A 20,509-nucleotide genomic window follows, 5' to 3' on the forward strand; every position below is an offset into this window, starting at 1 on the left:
CGCAGCAGGTTGGGAGTCTATTTTTCTTTTAATTACTCCAAACAAAAATGTTGATCGGATAAATTACCTGCATTACAATGTCCAAAAACTTGGAAATTATACCGAACAGGGATTTGTGGCGATAAAGGAACAATTGGCAGCCACCAGTCGTATGGCGTTCCAGGATCGCATAGCAGTTGATATGCTGCTTGCGAAGCAAGGGGGCGTGTGTGCAATGTTTGGAGATCAATGTTGCACCTTCATACCGAACAACACGTCACCCGGTGGGTCCCTCACCCAGGCCATTAATGGCCTGCAGACCCTCAACCGCAATATGAAGAAGCATTCTGGAGTCAGAGAATCCGCCTGGAGCTGGTGGCATAAGTCCTTTGGATTTGGCCCAATCTGTTACATTTTCCGTAGCCCTTTTTGCTACGATTTTGACATTATGTGGGTGTTGTATTATTCCCTGCTTAAGATCTTTGATAAGCCGACTTATAACCACTGCGATTGCCCCTACAAACTCTAAATTGCATGAATTATATCCTCTGTTGATGAGACGTGCTGAGGGAAGCAGTGAATTTCAGGAGCATGGTAATTCCGTGGATGAAAAATGATGGCGAAAATGATTTTGTTTTCTGCTTTTCAGACCTGCCGAACGAGTAGGGCCTAAGCGGGTAAAATTAAAACAGCCAACGGAGATATCCCTCTCTTCTTGGAGTTGCCATAAAATGAATAACGAACATATAATAAAAAGGGGGGAATGTTGGGGTCATTCTGGGATGTTACTATATGTTCATTTGGAATTAATAGGTAATGAAGCTATAATTTAAATAGTGCCATACTGTTTGGACTGAGTGCACTTTCCCCCAGTCAATTGTTTTCATAACTATGAAATTAATGGAATAAAGCCGAAAGGAAGTTTTATTAAGCAAATTTATAATATAGGGGGGAATGTTGGAGTAATCATTATTATAAATGTGTTTTAAGTTTTATTAGGGGGATCATGTGCAAATTTATAATATAGGGGGGAATGTTGGAGTAATCATTATTATAAATGTGTTTGCAATGAATATAAAGCCTTATAATATACATGCTTACTATATTAATCAATATATTTGCTTATTAGGAATAGTAATGCTCATCCTAAATGTGTAACTATATTAAACAATATATATATATATATATATATATATATATATATATATATATATATATATATATATATATGTGTTGATCGCTTTTATGTTAGAGTTAGAATTAATATGTGCTTTCAACGAAGACAAACGCTTACTCCAAGGTCGCTCTCCAGGACAGCTGGGTCCAGCGAGAGATACAAGTTTGCTAGGACATAAACAATACACTGAGTCCTTGCTCCGAGGACTGATTACTGGAAGATACGCCTCAACCCTTTCCCCAGATGCAAGTTCGCAATGAAGATCTGTGAAGGACGCTTAAATTGTTCTTGGTTCAGCGGATGGCTATCAATCAACTCGCATATTGTTTTTCCTTTGTGACGCTTGATATGGAATTGTTTTGTTTCTTGCTTACGCAATTGGATCGATTACTCGCATATTGTTTTAATTTGTGACGCTAGGTTGGCGCTAGGTTTGCTTGATTATGGAATTGTTTTGTTTCTTGCTTACGCAATTGGAATCGATAACCTTGTAATTGTTTTGATTTGAGGCCTTAAATGGGCAGGACATAATGCCACTCGTTAGAATAATCTTGACCGGACGAGCCGGAGGATGTATTCTCTTCTTGCAAGAATTAAATGGTGATGTGACTACAGATGCCTTTTTTATTGAAAGCTGAATTGGAAATACCTAAGGATAAACCTAAAATTGGATAAACCTAACATGGTTCTTTTAAGATGGAATGGCTGTCAGAGTATGTGCGTATCGAAGAAGTTAAACGTGGTGACATTTTTTTCTTTTTCAAGTGATAAAGGACATCTGCAAAGCATGTTGCGAAGCCAAAGTAGCAAGCGACTTCTCGGAGGGAAAAGTGTAGACTGAATGGAAGTTGAACTATCTCAACATCATACTCAGCACAAAAGTCATTTGAATGCTGTTGGAATTGAAGCAAGATGGGAATGGGGATCAGTACATTACTGTAGAAAAGCGCAAGAGATCAAGAGAAGAGGAACTCGCTGTCACACAAATAGAAATCTGACCCTGGGCAAGTCAAAATTCTCATCGACAATACTCAACTCACCATCAAAATGAATGCATCAATACTGTCGGTTCAGCAAATTCACGATCACATGGCAAAGTATGTGAGTATACCAGAAAGCTGCCGAAGTAAAAACAATGCCTTTGAATTTGTGAACTCAATGAGATCGTGCAGAATGAGACGATGTGCAATGTTAAAAATGCACCCTTGCATACGCTGACGGTAGACGAGAGCACAGACAACAGTGAAGAGAATGCTAGTCTTGTACATCAAATGCAGGGAGAAAAATGACGTTAACTATGAAATTGTGTTCGGTGGCATCATCCAGCTGACAGCATGCACTGCTCAAGATATTGTGCAGGCAATCACACAGTTTTACTCCAAGCATGGACTAGACTTGCAGAAAATGATGATGCTGACATCCGATGGTGCGTCAGTAATGTAGGAAAGCACCACAAATTTGCAGTTTTAATAAAGCGGCAAATTTCCCACCTAATGGAAAAATATAGCGTGGCACATAGAGAGGACTTCGGCATTTAATGATGACTGGAAAGATGTGCCCTTCATGCGAGATGTGGAAACTTTTCTTAGAACTGTATATTCCACTTTCTCTCAGTCCTTGTGTGACCTTGTGTTTGTAGTTTGTCATGAACCCCTGTATGTGTATTTAAACCCCTGAATTCTGGCATGTCTGGTGGGAGTATTGATTTGTGCTTTGTGTTTCCTGTTGGATTGAGCGAGTAATGTTTTGCCTCCTTGTGCGGTGTGTGTCTCCACTGTCTAGTTTGATTATGTTAACTTCGTCCCAACAAAATATCATTTGTTTAATGATTATTTTGGCATTAGATGACTAAGTAGTGCACCACCCTCTCGTTTTTTGTTTCCCGCATCCTGGGTTCGACTTTGCTGTGCAGCCGAGGCAAATCATATGGCCTTAGCGAGCACTTCTGATGTTGCTCACAGTGGTCCATTGTGTGCTCAGGGAGCTTGTCTGTATGCCCAGACATGAAAAATTAGAGGGAACGTTGGTCGTGTATGAAAATCATGTTTTTCTCCAAGGATGCAGACTTCTTCCTGTGTGACTGTTTGAAAGTGTCTTCCAGAAACTGGCAGTAGGACTGAGAGTTGAGCTTGAGTCCATCCTCAACCGACATGATAGCGCACGACTAGAACCGGAGGTAGCAAAACAAATGGCTAACAAAAGTAAGGATGAGATACCAATAGGGTGCAAGAGAGAAGTGGAATGTAAAAAAGAGAGAATAATAAGAGATAATAAATTGAGACGGGCCGTCCCTAGAACAAAAGAAGAGAGGCGAGGAGGGAGAGAGAAGGGGGATAGATAGAACAAAGAGAAAGCCCCCCCTTCACAGATGCGGACACCCCTCACCCGCCAAGCACACCCGGTGCAAACAAAAAGAGGGGGGTCGCCCATAGCTCTTACTGCCCGTTTCACACCTAGAGTCAGGAGAGAGAGAGAGAGAGATAGTTGACAGTGTTATGATATATTAGTGACAAATTATGGGTCCTTTATTAAACACTGAAATTTATATTAGGAAATGCATAGTGAAAGGTTATTTTCCCTAAATTTTAATTGAGGTAACAGTGAGCACAGAAAATGGCTCTTATTTTAAATAAAACCGCCTTCTGAGAGCGGATAGGAATTCAGCCAGAGCTTTAACTATTGGTTTTAGCAATATGACAGTGATTTGCGATTTAGACTTAAGTATTAAGAATCATCCAAATTATTAATGATATCAAACATGGAGAAAACAATGCAGAGATGGCATGGATCCAAATTATTAAGTAAATTATACCTGGCTGGTTTAGATAAAATAATTGATTTAGGATAGGCATGATTTCCCTAGGACGGAAGAGGCATGGAATGTTTTTAAGTGCACAAAAAGCATTCCTTGTTTTGCCCGGAGCAGGCGGAAATATGCTTTGGCGTGGGTCATATTAATAACGATTAGAATATCATGGATCGCCCAAGAATCAAACAATTGATGCCAACCAAACAACATTGACCAATTTCCTTTTAGAATGACTTGCCATGACACAGCAAAAAGGTTGGCAATCACTGTTGGTCAATTAGGTCTTGGAAGACAACGAGGGAAGTCTTGTCTAGACATACTTTGACATCATCTTGGAACAAAATGTGAATATTGTTTACATCAGCCCCTGATTACAACCAACCTTTCATTTTGTGCAATATCATTCATTGTTTACCCCAACAATGTTATGTTTTTATACCAACAGTGCTGCCAAGGAGCCCCAGACTGGGGATGGCGCTCTCCACTAGTAAAAAATTGCAGACCACTGATGTCTGAAGATGAGTGTGAGCATGAATGGTTGTTTGTTTGTCTTTTGTGTTTCTAATTGGCCAACCACCAAGATAATTAATCAATCAGATATCAAGGTGGAAAACGATTTAGAAATTTGAAATCAATTTTTGATGAAAATTATGGAAAATTGTTTAGTCCAATGAATTTTTTTAATGGTAAAAGCAGCAGTACTCCAAACGTGAAACTTGAAGTGGAGAAACAAATCTGCTGTGCAAAATTTAGGAGCACTGAGAAAAACAAAAAACAAAGACAGTGCTTGATACGAAATTCCAAAGTACTATTGATTTATTGTGATAATGGCATCCAAATTGTGTTAACATAATAATTGACTGAATTGAAAAAAGGTTCCATATTTCGTTATGAAATCATTGCGCCTACATAACGAGGTCAACCGGACAACAAAATATGGACATCCTATTTAGTAGACCATGCCAAACGCCATTATTCACTACACGATTGGAACTGGAGGATGAGGCTAATCATATATCTGCATTAAAAAATAAAAAAAAACTTTAAAGAAACGCATTAATTTTGGGTTGGCAGAGGATGATTGCGCTTCTTAACAGAAAACATGGAGAGCAACCCAGGATGAGAGTGTCCGTGCAAGTGTTCCTGACCAACCAGACAGGTAAGATAAACTTTTTGACGTAATCAGACAAAATGGCAAGCACTCCAATATTGATTGGAAAGATTATTGCTCGGGGAGCAATGCTTTAAGCCATAAGGAACTTTTTATATTGGTTTTATTGTCTCCATAAAAAAATGAAAGCGTTTCAATTGAGACCAAACCTTCTTACAGATAGTTAAAGTAAACAATTGAGACTACATCTTCTTACAGATAGTTAAAGTAAACAATTGAGACTAGATCTCCTTACAGATAGTTAAAGTAAACAATTGAGACTAGATCTTCTTACATATTTTTAAAGTAAACAATTAGAGAGAAAAGAGAAAATACAATGGATCGAAATGTAACTAGATTTTAATTTTATGCCTGACTATTGAAAAATATTGATTAAGAAAGTTTTATAGGAGATGATTGGCAAACTCCAAAGACAATGGAATGTTACATTTGATAAAAAGACTACTAGTTTGGGATATTTTGAATTTCAAACAACTGAGGTTAATATGCAACGCGATACACATTGTTAATTGAATTGGGACTTGATTAGTATGCATTTTAAAAGTAATGGGCTTTAATTGCTCTAAAGGACACAATTATGCTAGAAATATTGACCCTGACAAACAAGGGGTGGTTACAATTTAGTGGGTTCAATTCTATTCAGAATTATAAATGTGTGCATTTTGTTTCTGGATATTAATTGATGTGAATCTAAACTGTTACAGAGAACGGGAAAGCTGTTTTCCTGAGGAGAAAGCAGCCTGGTTTGCTTTTTGTATTTTTCCTATTTTTAGTATGATTAGTTAATTTGTGTAATTGTAGGAAAGGAAAAAAAACAAATATGAGTTTTGATCTTAACAAGGAAGCAGTGTTCAAAATAGAATATCAGCTAGCATGTTTAATTTTGACTGATAAGGTATTTAAATTTTCACAAACTATAGTGATGGAATAAGTAAGAATGTTGCGATTTTTGTTCATTGGGGTATTAAGCCCAACCAAATAGCTGTAAGCAAATGTTAAGCACGTGTTGAAGACAACGACAGAACACAGCTAAAGGCCTACCGTGCCTACCAAAAATGTATTCCAAAATTGAGCCATAAATGTCTCAACAGGGGGGAGATATGATGAATAGGTCTAAATACCTATTTTAAAATGTTTGTAGGAACTGTTTAATTTGTTACAGATATAATGTGCAAGATGACCTCAGGCCCAAACGAGGCCAATGTCCAAAAGAGTGTGGGACTGGTAGAGCGAACAAATGGTACGATAAAACCAAGGCTTAAGAAAACCATGGAAGAGATAAAGAAGCCATGGCCAGAACGCTTAACACTGGTAAAAACGTATATGAAGATAGTGCCAACTAGCTCGGGATTAACACCTTTTTGAGATAGTTCTTGGAAGACCATTCCAACTTCCTTTATGGGAAGATGACCCATGACGAGAGACTAAGGAAGGAGAGAAACTTATCCAAAGAACATGTAAGCTGCCGTGATCCTTTTGTCTATCTTGCAGGAGGTGGTGAAGCCAGGTGACTGGATCCTGATCCGAGTCATAAAAAGGAAGTCCTGGTTCTCTCCACGATGGGAAGACCCATTCGTGGCCCAACTCACCAACCTCCACAGCAGCAAAGATCGCTGAAAAGTATAAAGAAGAAACACTGGCACTCGCCTAAGTGGGAAGGACCCTATCAGGTTTTATTAACCACAGGAACGGCAATTAAAATAGCAGAACGAAATACCTGGATTCACCTGGCACATTGCAAAAGGGTTATCAAGTATGACTAATTTAACGATTTCGATCATCTCATTCTTCCTAGCCGTTGTTTTTAGTATTGTAGTGATCGCGCTGTGGTATCTGCTGTAGTAGCATTGTAGTCTTTCACCCCGCCTCTGGAGGAAGTCCGACTACAAAGGGGGCTGTAATTTTAGTTTACGGTCATCTCAAACCCGGTGAAGATTGTCCACAACTCCGTGCTGGCATTAGGAAAGATTCCAATCTACCAGCATGATATTCACCCGGGTAATGATAGTGTTTTTCCAATGGCGGATGAAGAAAAGAAGAAACCAATGTTTTCAAAGAAAATAGCACGAGCCAACTTCACGTGCATTAATAGAATGGGAAGTGGGTTGATTCTGGGACGACTTAATAGTATACAATGTAAACAAGTGGTGACGGTTGATATTACATTCAAACCGGTAGCTCGTAGCGATATCTGATGGTGGTGTGGTGATAATAGATTGTACGACAGGTTGCCATTCAACACTACTGGATAAGGTGCATCTGTGTCACTGCTTCTGCCTGTCTCCATAACAAAGATGTCTGCTCCTGAGAGGTCACTGCAGCAGGAAACGTCTTGCCTCAGCACTGGAATGGCAGAGCCAAGCGGTCTGCTCTTGGATGGGGCGATGGGGACCCAACCTACATCAACAGCATCGGGGTTCCCCGAGGTGTACCAGATGAGTATAAGCTCGCTGACCAAATTGCACGACTCCAGAACAGGACGGAAGAAGGGTTTGCAGCCATCCATGAACAGTTGTCGGCTCCCTCCTTGATGGCCTTCCAGAACAGGATTGCTGTTGACATGCTCCTGGCAGAGAAAGGTGGCGTGTGCTCCATCTTTGGCGACCAATGCTGCACGTTCATCCCGAACAACACAGCAGCTGACGGGAGCTTAACCAAGGCCCTGGAGGGCCTTCGATCCCTCAACAGCAAGATGAAGGAACATTCTGGAATCGACACCTCAATGTGGGACGAATTTGGTAGCATCTTTGGCAGATACAAACAGTTGGTTGTATCAGTTCTAATGTCAATCGCTGTTTTTGCTGCCATTCTCACAACTTGTGGATGTTGTTGCATTCCCTGTATTCGTGCGTTGTCAAAGATTAATAACAAATGCCATAGAACCAGTCAAATCAGAAATGTATGCCTTATTGACATCTGAAGGCGAACCACGGGACGATGACGACGACGAGTCTTGGGATGATGAGGAAATGCAGTTCATGGGACTGCCTGACCTGTTCCCAGACTCTAAAGACTATGGCATTGACTTTTGAGTGTAACATTTTTCTGTTATTTTGGTGATCCTGTGATTTGAATATCTGAGAAGAAGAGGTCATGGGTGATATTTTATAGCAGAATCCGGATAAACAGGAGGGAAATGTTGGAATTATTGTAAATAAGTTATCCTGATTTTAGTTTAGAGTGTCAAAATGCTTGCCAATAGAATTAGGGGTGTCCTGAGCCCTGGAGGGAGTTTCGCCTTATTCAAAAAAGGGGAACTGCCCCAGGGGTCAGGAGCCTGTTTGAACTATCGTGTGAAGATTGCGGGAGAAAAGGAAAGAGGATGTGGGGGTGTTACCTTGAAAGAGCATATGGTCATGCATCAAAGACCCTTTTGTAACTGAGAGATAACCCTCTCTTTCCTTTGATCAGCTTGAAACTTCCTGTAACTTGACACAATAAGAGACAAGGGAGCGGAGACTTTATTCAGAGTGTGTCGGAGGATTGTGACGAGAGCAGTCCCGAGAACCTCTCATTTTGAATAAAGTTGACTCAATTCTCTGTGTTTTTTCCTTCTTTCAGATTGGTGATACAAATGTCTGGTGTTTAAACCTAACAGTCCATTATTGGTGGGATAAGTATAAGTTGTCTGTTCACGCAGATGCCTCACTAGCAGAGGAACTGAACCGCTTCTTTGCCCGCTTTGAGACTGACAAATCGGATTCAGTCTCAACACATCCACCACCCTGCAGCAGTACAGTGAAGCTTCAGGAACATGAAGTGAGAGAGGTACTGTGGACTGTGAACACCAGGAAGGCTGCTGGCCCTGACGGAGTTCCTGGCAAGTTGCTCAAAGCCTGTGCTGACCAGCTGACGGGGGTTTTCACAAAGATTTTCAATTGTTCCCTGCAACAATCCATCATCCCATCCTGCCTGAAATCTGCCACCATTATCCCTGTCCCTAAAAAGCCAACCATTGACAGCCTGAATGATTATAGGCCTGTTGCACTTACGCCTGTGATCATGAAGTGCTTTGAAAAGTTGGTCTGTAAGAGTAACTGAAAAGCCATACAAACTTGGGACATAATAAAATTATCAAAGAAACAAACCTAACGGGGCACACTGATGAGGGGAGGACATGACCGAGTCAAAGGAATAATCCCACGGTACACGGTCGATTGGTCGCCGGTCGATTGGTCACCGGTCGATTGGTCACCGGTCTTTTGGTCGCGGTCTTTTGGTTGCCCGGACGTTTGGTCGCCCGGACTTTTGGTCGCCGTTTGGTCGCCCAAATGATCGGCTGCTGCCGTCTACTGTCAATTTATTAAAAGGAAGACAAAGCAAATTCACAGATGGTGTTTTTATTGAAGTAGTAAAACTTACAAATTCTAGCAAGCTTCATTCTCTCTGGGATAAATAAACACTCATTTAACACATCGGCTGCTGCCATCGACTGTCATAGGCGTCCAATGAACTCAGAGGACTATGGAAACCCGGATCCATTCGCGAACAATGTAGAGAACCTGTAAGCCATTGCATAGAATTTGTAATAAAAACTCCCATCTGTGAATTCTCTTTGTACATAATTTGTAAGTCTGTATTTATAATTTTTGTACAGAATTTGTAAGTTTGCTTGCTAGAATTTGTAAGTTTTATTGCTTCAATAAAACACCATCTGTGAATTTGCTTTGTCTTCTTTTTAATGAATTAATTTTACTTATTGCCTTTTGATTTAATGTCAAAGTTCCGGGCTAAAAGTATACTAAGACTTTTATTTGTTTGATAAAAATGACCATTTAAAGCAGGGGTCTCAAACTCGCGGCCCGCGGGCCAACTGCGGCCCTCGGGACGATAATTTGCGGCCCCCGTCGTAATATGAAAGATTAATGTTCGTGCGGCCCGCAAGATTGATATGAATGACACTTGTTGTGTTCGGAGCTGAATGAACCAATCACGGTGAGGTATACGGCTCTGGAGGGCGGGACATCGGCCGGGCTGTCCAGTGCCTCGCTCACTCACTCAATCATTCCTCCAATCAGCTGGGCGGAGGAGAAGACGTGAAGCTGATCACTCCGCTCGGCGCGCACACTCCTCCGCTGCTCTCAGCATAGAAATGAATGAGTTAAGTTCAACCCGAGACTCATTCCAAGTGGAAACACATATTACAGAGCCCCAGAGATGTCTCTTTCAAAGCCTGCCGTGAAGAGAAAGGTCAGTGATGAGCACAGACAGTTTCAAAAAAAGTGGGGAGTGCAATATTTCTTTGTTGAACACAGGGGCACCCTGACGTGCCTCATTTGCACTGAAAAAGTTGCGGTGCACAAGGAATACAATTTGAAACGTCATTATACACGAGACATGCTGAGGAGTACGAAAAATACCAGGGAGATGAGAGAGCCAACCAGGTTGCCAGTCTTAAAACATGTCTTCTGAGGCAACAGGATTTCTTCAAGAAGGCTACCAAAGACAGTAATGCAGCAGTTGAAGCTAGCTACGCCATTTGTGAGTTGATTGCTAAAGCAGGAAAGCCATTTACAGAAGGTGAATTTATCAAAAAGTGCATATTACAGGCTGCACATATTGTCTGTCCAGAAAAGAAAAGTCTGTTCAACCACATCAGCCTTTCTGCCAACTCCGTGGCAGAGCGCATTTCTCACCTGTCAAGTGACATTCATGATCAACTGTGTGAGAAAGCACAATGTTTCAGTGTATATTCAGTGCCTCTTGATGAGACCACAGACATCACAGACAATGCCCAGCTCGCAATATATGTCCGTGGTGTTGATGACAATTTTAAAGTAATGGAGGAGTTGCTCACAGTAATTCCAATGCATGGCCAGACCACCGCTAAGGAAATATTTCACCAGCTGTGTGATGCCATTAAGAATGGCGGTTTGGCATGGAAGGGCTTTGTTGGAATAACAACCGAAGGAGCCCCATCAATGACCGGGAGGAAGAATGGACTGGTAGCACTTGTTCAAAAAAATTGGAAGAGGATGGTGTGGAGGAGGCCATAGCTCTGCACTGCATTATCCATCAGCAGGCCCTTTGCAGCAGATGCCTGAAGTTTGACAATGTGATGTCTGTCGTTGTGAAATGTATCAACCAAATCAGATCCAGGGGCTTAAAGCACAGAAGGTTCTGTGCTTTTTTAGAGGAAATGGAGTCAGAATATGGGGATGTGCTCTACTTCACTGAGGTACGTTGGCTCAGCAGGGGAAACGTGTTGAAGAGATTTTTTGAGTTGAGAGCAGAAGTAAAAGACTTCATGAAGATAGACGGGGTTGCTGTTCCTGTGCCAAGTGATCCCAAATGGCTCATGGACTTGGCTTTTCTTGTTGATATCACACATGAGCTTAATGTACTGAACAAGAAGCTACAAGGCCAGGGGCAACTTGTCAGTGCTGCCTATGACAACGTGAGAGTATTCTGCACTAAACTTGTGTTATGGAAAGCCCAGCTCTCTCAGACAAACCTTTGCCATTTCCCAGCATGCAAGGCTCTCGTGGATGCAGGCACACCATTCAGTGGTGAGAAGTATGTTGAGGCCTTTTCGAAGCTACAGGAGGAATTTGATCACAGATTTGCAGACTTCAAGACACACAAAGCCACATTTCAAATTTTTGCGGACCCCTTCTCCTTTGATGTGCAAAATGCCCCTCCTGAGCTTCAAATGGAGCTCATTGACCTGCAGTGCAACTGCTTACTGATGAGCATCTTCAAGCTCTACTGAGGGTTTCCACTGCTTCCTCCCTCAAGCCAAATGTGACTCAGCTATGTGAGAAGAAGCGCTGCCAGGTCTCTAGCAGCAAGGAGTAGGCAAGAGAAGCCGTGTTCAGAATATTTCATGTTCAATGTTCCATTCAAGTTCAGAAAGTTAAAGGTTAAAGAGCTGTTAATACAGACATTTGAAACGGAATAAAAATAATTCATTTTCTCTACTTAGGCAGCCAGTGTATATCTCTCATTATTATTTTATTTTTGTATTACTGATTGATTTTTTTATTCATCTTTAAGTTAATTTATTTAATTCATTATTTTTTGTTAAAAAATAAAGATATTTGATAACATTGGAATGTTTTATCAGCGCTTTTCTTGTGGAAATCCTGATGCGGCCCAGTCTCACCCAGACTCGGCCTCTAGCGGCCCCCAGGTAAATTGAGTTTGAGACCCCTGATCTAAAGTATTTCAACATTGCAAGTTCTCCCAGAGAGAATGAAGGTTCATTGGACGCCTATGACAGTCGATGGCAGCAGCCGATGTGTTAAATGAGTGCTCTTATTTCTCCCAGAGAGAATGAAGGTTGCTAGAATTTGTAAGTTTTACTGCTTCAATGAAAACACCATCTGTGAATTTGCTTTATCTTCTTTTTAATAAATTAACAATAGATGGCAGCAGCCGATCATTTGGGCGACCAAAAGACCGACGACCAAAAGTCCGGGCGACCAAAAGACCGCGACCCAAAGACCGGCGACCAAAAGACCGGCAACCAAACGACCGCACACGAATCCCACAACCAGACATACCAGAACGCAAGGTATAAATACACACACGGGTTGATTACGAGTCACACACCTGGCCACATAAGGAAGGGAGCCCCGAGGGACACAAGAGGTGAAAAGCACACAATCACCCGGACAGCACACACGAGGAAAAAACACGCACACATTCACCCAAAACCCCAACAAAACGTGACACAACGCCTTAGAAAAATCAGTCTTGAGAGATTTCTTGGTCCACTCTTGATGTTTCAGCTTGTGTGTCTTGTTCAGTGGTGGTTGTTTTTCAGCCTCTCTTACCATGTCTCTGAGTATTGCACCTGTTGTGCTTTTGGGCACTCCAGTATTGTTGGAGGTCTGAAATATGGCAAAACTCGTGGTAAGATGCATCTTTGCAGCTGCACCCCTGATTTTTCTCAGTTCATGTTAAACCTTGATTTTTCCACATGCTTCTTGCAACCCTGTTGACTACCGTATTTACTCGCATATAAACCGCGTTTGCCTGACAAAAACAGATGACATGCACGAAACTGCAAGTTGACAACGCCATAACACCATAACGTCATGGCACCATTGCAAGACAATATGGCCGATACCCTCATTTATTTCAAAATAGAGAAAAAATAAATAGATAAAATGCTAAACAACATTTATTTTGACGTCTATGAATGAAATTGAAGAAAAAAAACTCACTTGTGCCCGTCCGTCACTGCTCGCTCGGGGCGCGGCCATCTTCCCCAGGGCGCTGCCGTCTTACCTAGATAAACGTGCTCTGACTGGCCAGACGCGAGTAGCCTTCATTTTGAAATAAAACAAAATTCCACTTTGATTTTTTTTGGTTTTATTTCTTGTTACAAAGTGACAATTACTGCAGTAATATGAACAATCGAATCAATTGAGATATTTTGACATTAGAAACAATATGGCTGCCACTACATATTAAACTTCTGGTAAGAAAATTGTAATTTGTTACTAGAAAGCATAAAGGTTCTCATCAAGATACTTATATTTTTCAAATTGAATTGAAATTTGATATTTTGTATTTACAATGGCAGGCATATTAACTTTCTTATTATATTGACCCTAATGCTCTTGTTTCATACAGTATCTCGGAAATACCCCGTGATTTTTCTAAAGATTTTCCCTACAAAGTAACAAATTTGTACTCCTTATTAAAACCATGAATATGGAGGTGAAAATTGTGAATCAGGGGGCGGCTTATACGTGAGAAATTGTAAAATTCAACAATTTTAAGGCAATCGGTCACAAGGTGAGAAGCTCGGTCATCCCGGAGGGGTTTGGAGTAAAGCCGCTGCTCCTCCAGATCGAGAGGAGCCAGATGAGTTGACTCGAGCATCTGATCAGGACGTCCCCTTGTCCCTCGGGACGTGTTCCGGGCATGTCCCACCGAAAGGATGCCACGGGTCCAACCTCGGACGCGCTGGGGAGACTGTCTCTCAGCTGGCCCGGGAAAACCTTGGGATACTCCCGGAAGAGCTGGATGAAGTGGCTTTTTACACCGGTGAATCGTAATATAACATAGACAAATTTAAATGAACTTGGATTACGATGCAGACAATCAAAAATAAGTTTAATCTAACCTTACACTAAACTTAATTCAAATTTTGTTTTACATTTTTATACCATTCTTCCGGCCGGGTTGGCTCTGTTTGCCCCGCCTCCAACCTGATTTTTAGTATCGATGCCTGTTTGCTGTTGTATTCCCTTCAAAATATTCCGAAAATGATGCACACAAATGTCCTCACAATAGGATAACGCACGACCACTTGCCAATGAGAAGTAGTCTTGAATTAGCGATCGCTCCGCCAACAGGAGCTAACAGGCTAAGGGGGGAAAAACACTCGCAGAGACATTACAAAGAGGTAGTTGCGACCAGAGACATTACAAAGAGGGAGTTGCGATCAGAGATATTACACGAGGAGTTGCGGAGCCAGTGCCTCTGATGTTATGAGCAGCCAACGAGAAGTAATATATACCTCGTTTTAGCGATCGCTCCGGCATTCGCGCTGAGTGACGGAAAGAAAGACTGAAAAAATGCAACGCTCCACCCAGTGCTCGTAGATATCTGTTATACACGAAAGAGATGCGGCAAAAAAGACAGTTCGCTACAATGATAAACAGCCTCTCATGTCTTGGCCACCTGGCTTTCTCGTATCTAGAGATAATTATTTGCTCGAAATTTTACTCGTATCTCGAAATGCTCATATGTCGGGGTGCTCGTATGTCGAGGTACCACTGTACCCGATATAGTGTGTTGATTTCATTAGACCACACCCCTTCTCATGACAAAGATGCACATCACCTGATGTTCTTAATTATTAGTGGGCTTTTGAGCCGATACAGCTTGGAGTAAGAGAATGTGCATAGAGAGGATGATGTGGTCAAAATACTTAGCGCATTTTCTCACATATAAGCCCATACAGTAATACCTCGATTATCGCGGTTAATGTGGACCAGACAGGGCCGCAATAATCGAAAAACCGCAAAGTAGGGTCACCCTTATTAAAATTGTTTTTTTTTTTCTTGAGTGATCAGTTCTAGTAGCAAGAATGGCTTCTGGTTAGTGAGTTTCAGCATGGATTTTCACATTTTTATGAACTTTAAAAAAAAAATCTTCAGTGCTGAGTCCTATTAGCTAGCGGAAAACAGGGGAGTCGCTTCCGCTTGCGAGTTTCACCGTGGATTTTCCACATTTTTATGAAATTTAAAAAAAAATTTCCCCAGAAAAAAATCTGCGATGTAGTGAGGCAGCGAAAGTTGAAGCGCGAAGTGGCGAGGTACTACTGTGATTGTGACAAAAAAAAGATGACTGAATCAAAGGTATGGCTTATATACGCGCAAATTTGACTTGACATGCACGATTAGAATCAAGTTTAGTGTAAGGTTTGATTAAACTTGTTTTTGAGTGTCTGCATCGTAATCCAAGTTCATTTAAAATTGTTTATGTTATGTTACGAGCACGTTGCCGTGCAAAAAGTCTCTCTCACCCCCCCTCTCTCTCTCCCCTCCGCGAAATCCGTCTAATTTTAGTACAATTAAACTAATTTTTGTACTATTAAACCACTAGTTATTTGTTACTTTGTTAACAGATGGAGAATTAGAACAAATAAAAATGTTTTTACTAATCCAATATCCTGTTTTTGGTGTTTTCTCAGAGGGTTGGAAATAATTAATTTGTTTTTAGTTAATTTCTATGGGAAACATTCAATTGAGTTACGAGTAAATTGACATAAGAGCAGTCCCGGAAGGCATCGTTCCTACCCTCTGAAAAAACACCAAAAACAGGATATTGCATAGGAAAAACATTTGTATTTGTTCTAATTCGCCATCTATTAACAGAGTAACAAATAACTAGTGGTTAGGATGTTTAATAGTACTAAAATTAGACGGATTTCGCGGAGGAGAGAGAGAGAGACAGAGAGAGAGAGGGACAGACTTTTTGCACGGCAACGCACTCGTAACATAACATAAACAAATTTAAATGAAATTAGATTACGATACAGACACTAAAAAATAAATGTAATCTAACCTTACACTAAACTTAATTCTAATTTTGTTTTACATTTTTATACCTTTCTTCTCCCGGGTTGGCTCTATTTGTCCCACCTCCAACCTGACTTTCAGATGCAACCCATTAAGGGTTGTTTGCTTTTGTATTCCCTTCAAAATATTCCGAAAATGATGGACACAAGTGTCCTCACAATAGGATAACGCATGACCACTTGCCAAAGAGAAGTAGTATATACTCCTCTCGTATTATCAAGCAAGCTCCTCCCCCATTCAGCACTGACTAATGGGGGGAACACAGAAAAAAATGCACCGCTCCGCCCAGTGCTCGTAGAGACATTACACGAGGGAGTTGCGACGGGAAAGACAGTGCCCATGATGTTCTTATGAGCAGCCTCTCGCGTCCGCTGTAGGCTCGTATATAAAAATTTGGAGTGTGCAGGACACTGCTGAGGACTTTCTACGACACTGTGGTGGCATCTAGTGTTTTATGCAGTGCTCTGTTGGGGATGCGGGAGCACGAAGAGGGAGAGGAACAGGCTGAATAAGATCGTCAGGAGGGCCAGCTCTGTTCTGGGCTGTCCTTTGGACTCGGTGGAGGAAGTGGGAGAACGGAGAATGCTGACCAGGATGATGTCCATCATGGACAGCACCTCCCACCCCCCTGCATGAGTCCGTAGAGTCCCTCCGAAGCTCCTTTAGCAATAGACTGCGGCACCCTCATTGCAGGAAGGAGCGCTTCCGCATATCCTTCCTCCCATCAGCTGTCAGGCTCTTTAACAAAAAAATGGCTGAGTGTTAAGACCTACCATATGCAGGCATGTGCATTTATGTGTATGTATGTATATATGTGCTAATATGTGTGTATGTATATGTATAGGTGTATGTATACGTATGTGTATGTGTATATATCTATCTATCTATGTATATATATATATATATATATATATATATATATATATATACATATATATATATATATATATATATATATATATATACACTTCAGAGACGCTTATTTATTTATATATTTATTCATGTATTTATTTATTAACATACTTATTACCTATCTATTTATGTCTAAAATGCCTTTCCTATTCCTGCATCCTCACCCTCTTGCTACTGTGACAACGAAATTTCCCAAATACGGGATGAATAAAGTTATCCAATCCAATCCAATATTATCATAGAGAAGATGTAAATGTATATACAGTGGTACCTCGACATACGAGTGCCCCAACATACGAGCAATTTGAGATACGAGTAAAATTTTGGGCAAATACTTATCTTGAGATACGAGTAAAATTTCGGGCAAATATATATCTTGAGATACGAGACAAATTTTGATATACGAGCATACAGCGGACGCGAGAGGCTGCGCATAAGAACATCATGGGCACTGTCTCTCTCCCCGCAACTAACTTGTGTAATGTCTCTACGAGCACTGGGCGGAGCGTTGCATTTTTTTCAGTGTTATTTTTCCCATTAGTCAGTGCGAATGGCGTATATACTACTTCTCGTTGGCAAGTGGTCGTGCGTTATCCTATTGTGAGGACATGTGTGCATAATTTTCGGAATATTTTGAAGGGAATACAAAAGCAAACAACCCTTGATAGGTTGCATCTGAAAGTCAGGGTGGAGGCGGGGCAAATAGAGCCAACCCGGGAGAAGAAAGGTATAAAAAAATTAAAACCAAATTAGAATTAAGTTTAGCGTAAGGTTAGATTAAACTTATTTTTGAGTGTCTGCATCGTAATCCAAGTTCATTTAAATTTGTTTGTTATGTTACGAGCGCGTTGCCGTGCAAAAAGAGCCATTTGGACACGCAATGTAATTTATCAAAGCTGAAATTGATGTCTGACACTGAGAAAAAACAACACTAGAAGACTTATGATAAATTCTAAGTGCCTTGGACAGACTAGAGGGCATAGGGAACAATACCTGAAAATGCAATGGAACACACTTTTACTTCTAATTTAATTTTAAATAAAGTTCCATTATTTTAGGAAATATATATTCAAAATGATTTGCTGAGAACCTTAATTCAAAGATTAATCTAGACGTTTTGTATGCTGGTGTAAATTTTCTGGAGTAGGATTTCTGGATTTACAATTTCAATACAGTAGTACTTACTGTTACTACTACTGTATTTTCTCTATTTCTTCTGTCACGCACTGTTCTGCGTGATCTCCAAATGGCTACTACTATAAACGCAGTGGCGGGCCGTCAGGGCCGTCAGGGCCTTCTCTGCTGGCCCAAGAAATATCTGAATCATATTATATTTTGTCCATCAATACTTATTATTCCAAATGGTCTGTTAGCTTCCTTTCATTGCTTTATACCCCTGGTTGCACTGCTTCCAGATGTGTGTTTTCATATTGAAGCATTTAACCAATCACATTTCAGCCATTATTTGTTGCCAGATCAGATCTGCCTCAAAGCCTTCACAATCAGTTCTGCGGGCTCTGCTGCATTAAACTAGACTGTTGGTTTTAACCAATCAGATTTCGAGTTGGCAACCCCACAATGCTTTTTCATACGCTTTCGCATTTTGCTGGGTGGGATACGTCATTGCTTTCACCAACTATTATTGGCTAGTAGGCGGGCCAAAGCCATTGTGAGGCAGCCAGAGATCGCAAACTCCACCCACAATGGCCGACAGAAACAAAAACAAATGGATTCTGTTGCAGATTTGCTCACAAAGCTATTTTCCAGAAACAAATGGACATCATTAAGAAAGGGCGGTCAACTCCGAAGCTAGCAAGCCTGTAAATTGTGTGTGCACCACTCTCAGTGCGCTAACTTAGCTGCACACGCAAATATATTGTTGTGTTGATTTAAAGCTATTTTCAAAACGGACTATGCCGGAAATATGACAGGACAGGCTCGACTTTCATCATTAGCTTCGATGGCGATAGGAAAGAAGGAAGAAAGAAAGGAGGATGGATATTGTGTATAGCAGGGGTCCCCAAACTTTTTCCTGTGAGGGCCACATAACTTTTCCCTTCTCTGATGGGGGGCCGGTGTCAGTTTGTAACAAAAAAAGTGTGATGATGGTAGGGAAGCTTAAAGAATTTATTGTTTTCCAGAAAGCCACACATAACCAAATAACCCTTTCCAGGTTCTTTAAAGAAAAAAAGTCAGGAAACAAATAATAACACTATTAATGAAATAAATAATAACTAAATAACCCTCTCTGAGTTCTTCACAGAAAAACAGGAAATAAATAACACTATTTATGAAATAAATAATAACTAAATAACTCTCTGGGTTCTTCATAGAAAAAAAAGCCATGGAACATTAACTTTCTGTTGTGCCATGCACAATCTTCTCCCTTTGTTCTGAAGTTTATGCACGACACCACAACCGTCATTACAGAATCCCACATCAACATTTTGCAGCACAGTGCTTGCTGGTGAATTCGGCAGTGGACTCGTAGTGGGGCGATGAGACCCCTTTTTTCCAACTCCCGGTTCATGCGTCCCATTATTAGACCGCGAGTTTCGCCCACCATGCTAGGAGCCCCGTCAGTCATGATGCTAGCTAGCTTTGACCAGTCCAGGTCCAACTCCATGATTTGGCACACTTTGTAAAAAATATCCTCTCCCGTTGTAGTCCCTTTGAGACTTTGGAGGGCTAACAGATCCTCGCAAATCTCAAAGTTTGCGCTAACTCCACGAATAAAAATTAGCAGTTGCGCTGTGTCTTGCACGTCCGTGCTTTCATCCAGTGCTAATGAAAAAAAGTCAAATTCTTTCGTCTTCTGCTGCAGCTGGGCATATACATTACTCCCGATTTCTTCAACGCGTCTGGTCATTGTACTCACCGACAGACTTACGGCATTAAATGCATCTTTCTTCTCGGGACACACTTCCTCCACGACAACATCCATACATTTCTTAAAAAACTCTCCGTCAGTGAAAGGCTTACCGTTGCTTGCTATCAGTTTAGCAACCCGAAAGCTGGCCCGAACGGATGCCTGGTTCAGCTGAGCTTGGCGTAGAAATGTAGTCTGCTGAGATAATAGTCCAACTTTTAGCTTTGAGAGTTTGTCTGCTCGTATTTGGCCTTGCACGCTATCGTACTTGTCTTTGTGACGGGATTCATAGTGCCGGCGAAGATTGTATTCTTTGAATACTGCCACCGTCTCTTGACAGATGAGACAAACAGCCTTTTCTTTGCATTGAACAAAAATAATAATCGTTTGTCCACTGCAGGTTAAATACCCTGCATTCTGAATCAATTTTTCTCTTAACTAACCTTTTCGCCATTATTCCGTTCTCAAACAGGTTCAGGTTGCAGTTTTTATATGCTTGAATAGCATCGCAATAGCGATGGCCCCAGGGCTCCGCCCTCACCTGCGATCG

The 20,509-nt window shown here is 41.1% G+C and overlaps 1 protein-coding gene across 3 annotated transcripts in view; it reads left to right on the forward strand.

Moving 5' to 3' along the window:
- Window positions 1-9,896, forward strand: part of slc2a10 (solute carrier family 2 member 10) — a 60,319-nt gene extending 50,423 nt beyond the window's left edge. For 2 of the 3 annotated variants that reach the window (XM_077602391.1, XM_077602395.1), the window contains exon 7: window positions 4,411-9,896. The gene's annotated coding sequence lies outside the window, so the exon portion shown is untranslated. The remainder of the gene's footprint in view (window positions 1-4,410) is intronic. The other variant, XR_013300554.1, reaches the window with a different exon arrangement.
- The last annotated feature ends 10,613 nt before the right edge of the window (window positions 9,897-20,509 follow it).

This window comes from Stigmatopora argus, chromosome 6 (assembly GCF_051989625.1).
Source record: "Stigmatopora argus isolate UIUO_Sarg chromosome 6, RoL_Sarg_1.0, whole genome shotgun sequence".
NCBI classification, from domain to species: Eukaryota; Metazoa; Chordata; class Actinopteri; order Syngnathiformes; family Syngnathidae; genus Stigmatopora; species Stigmatopora argus.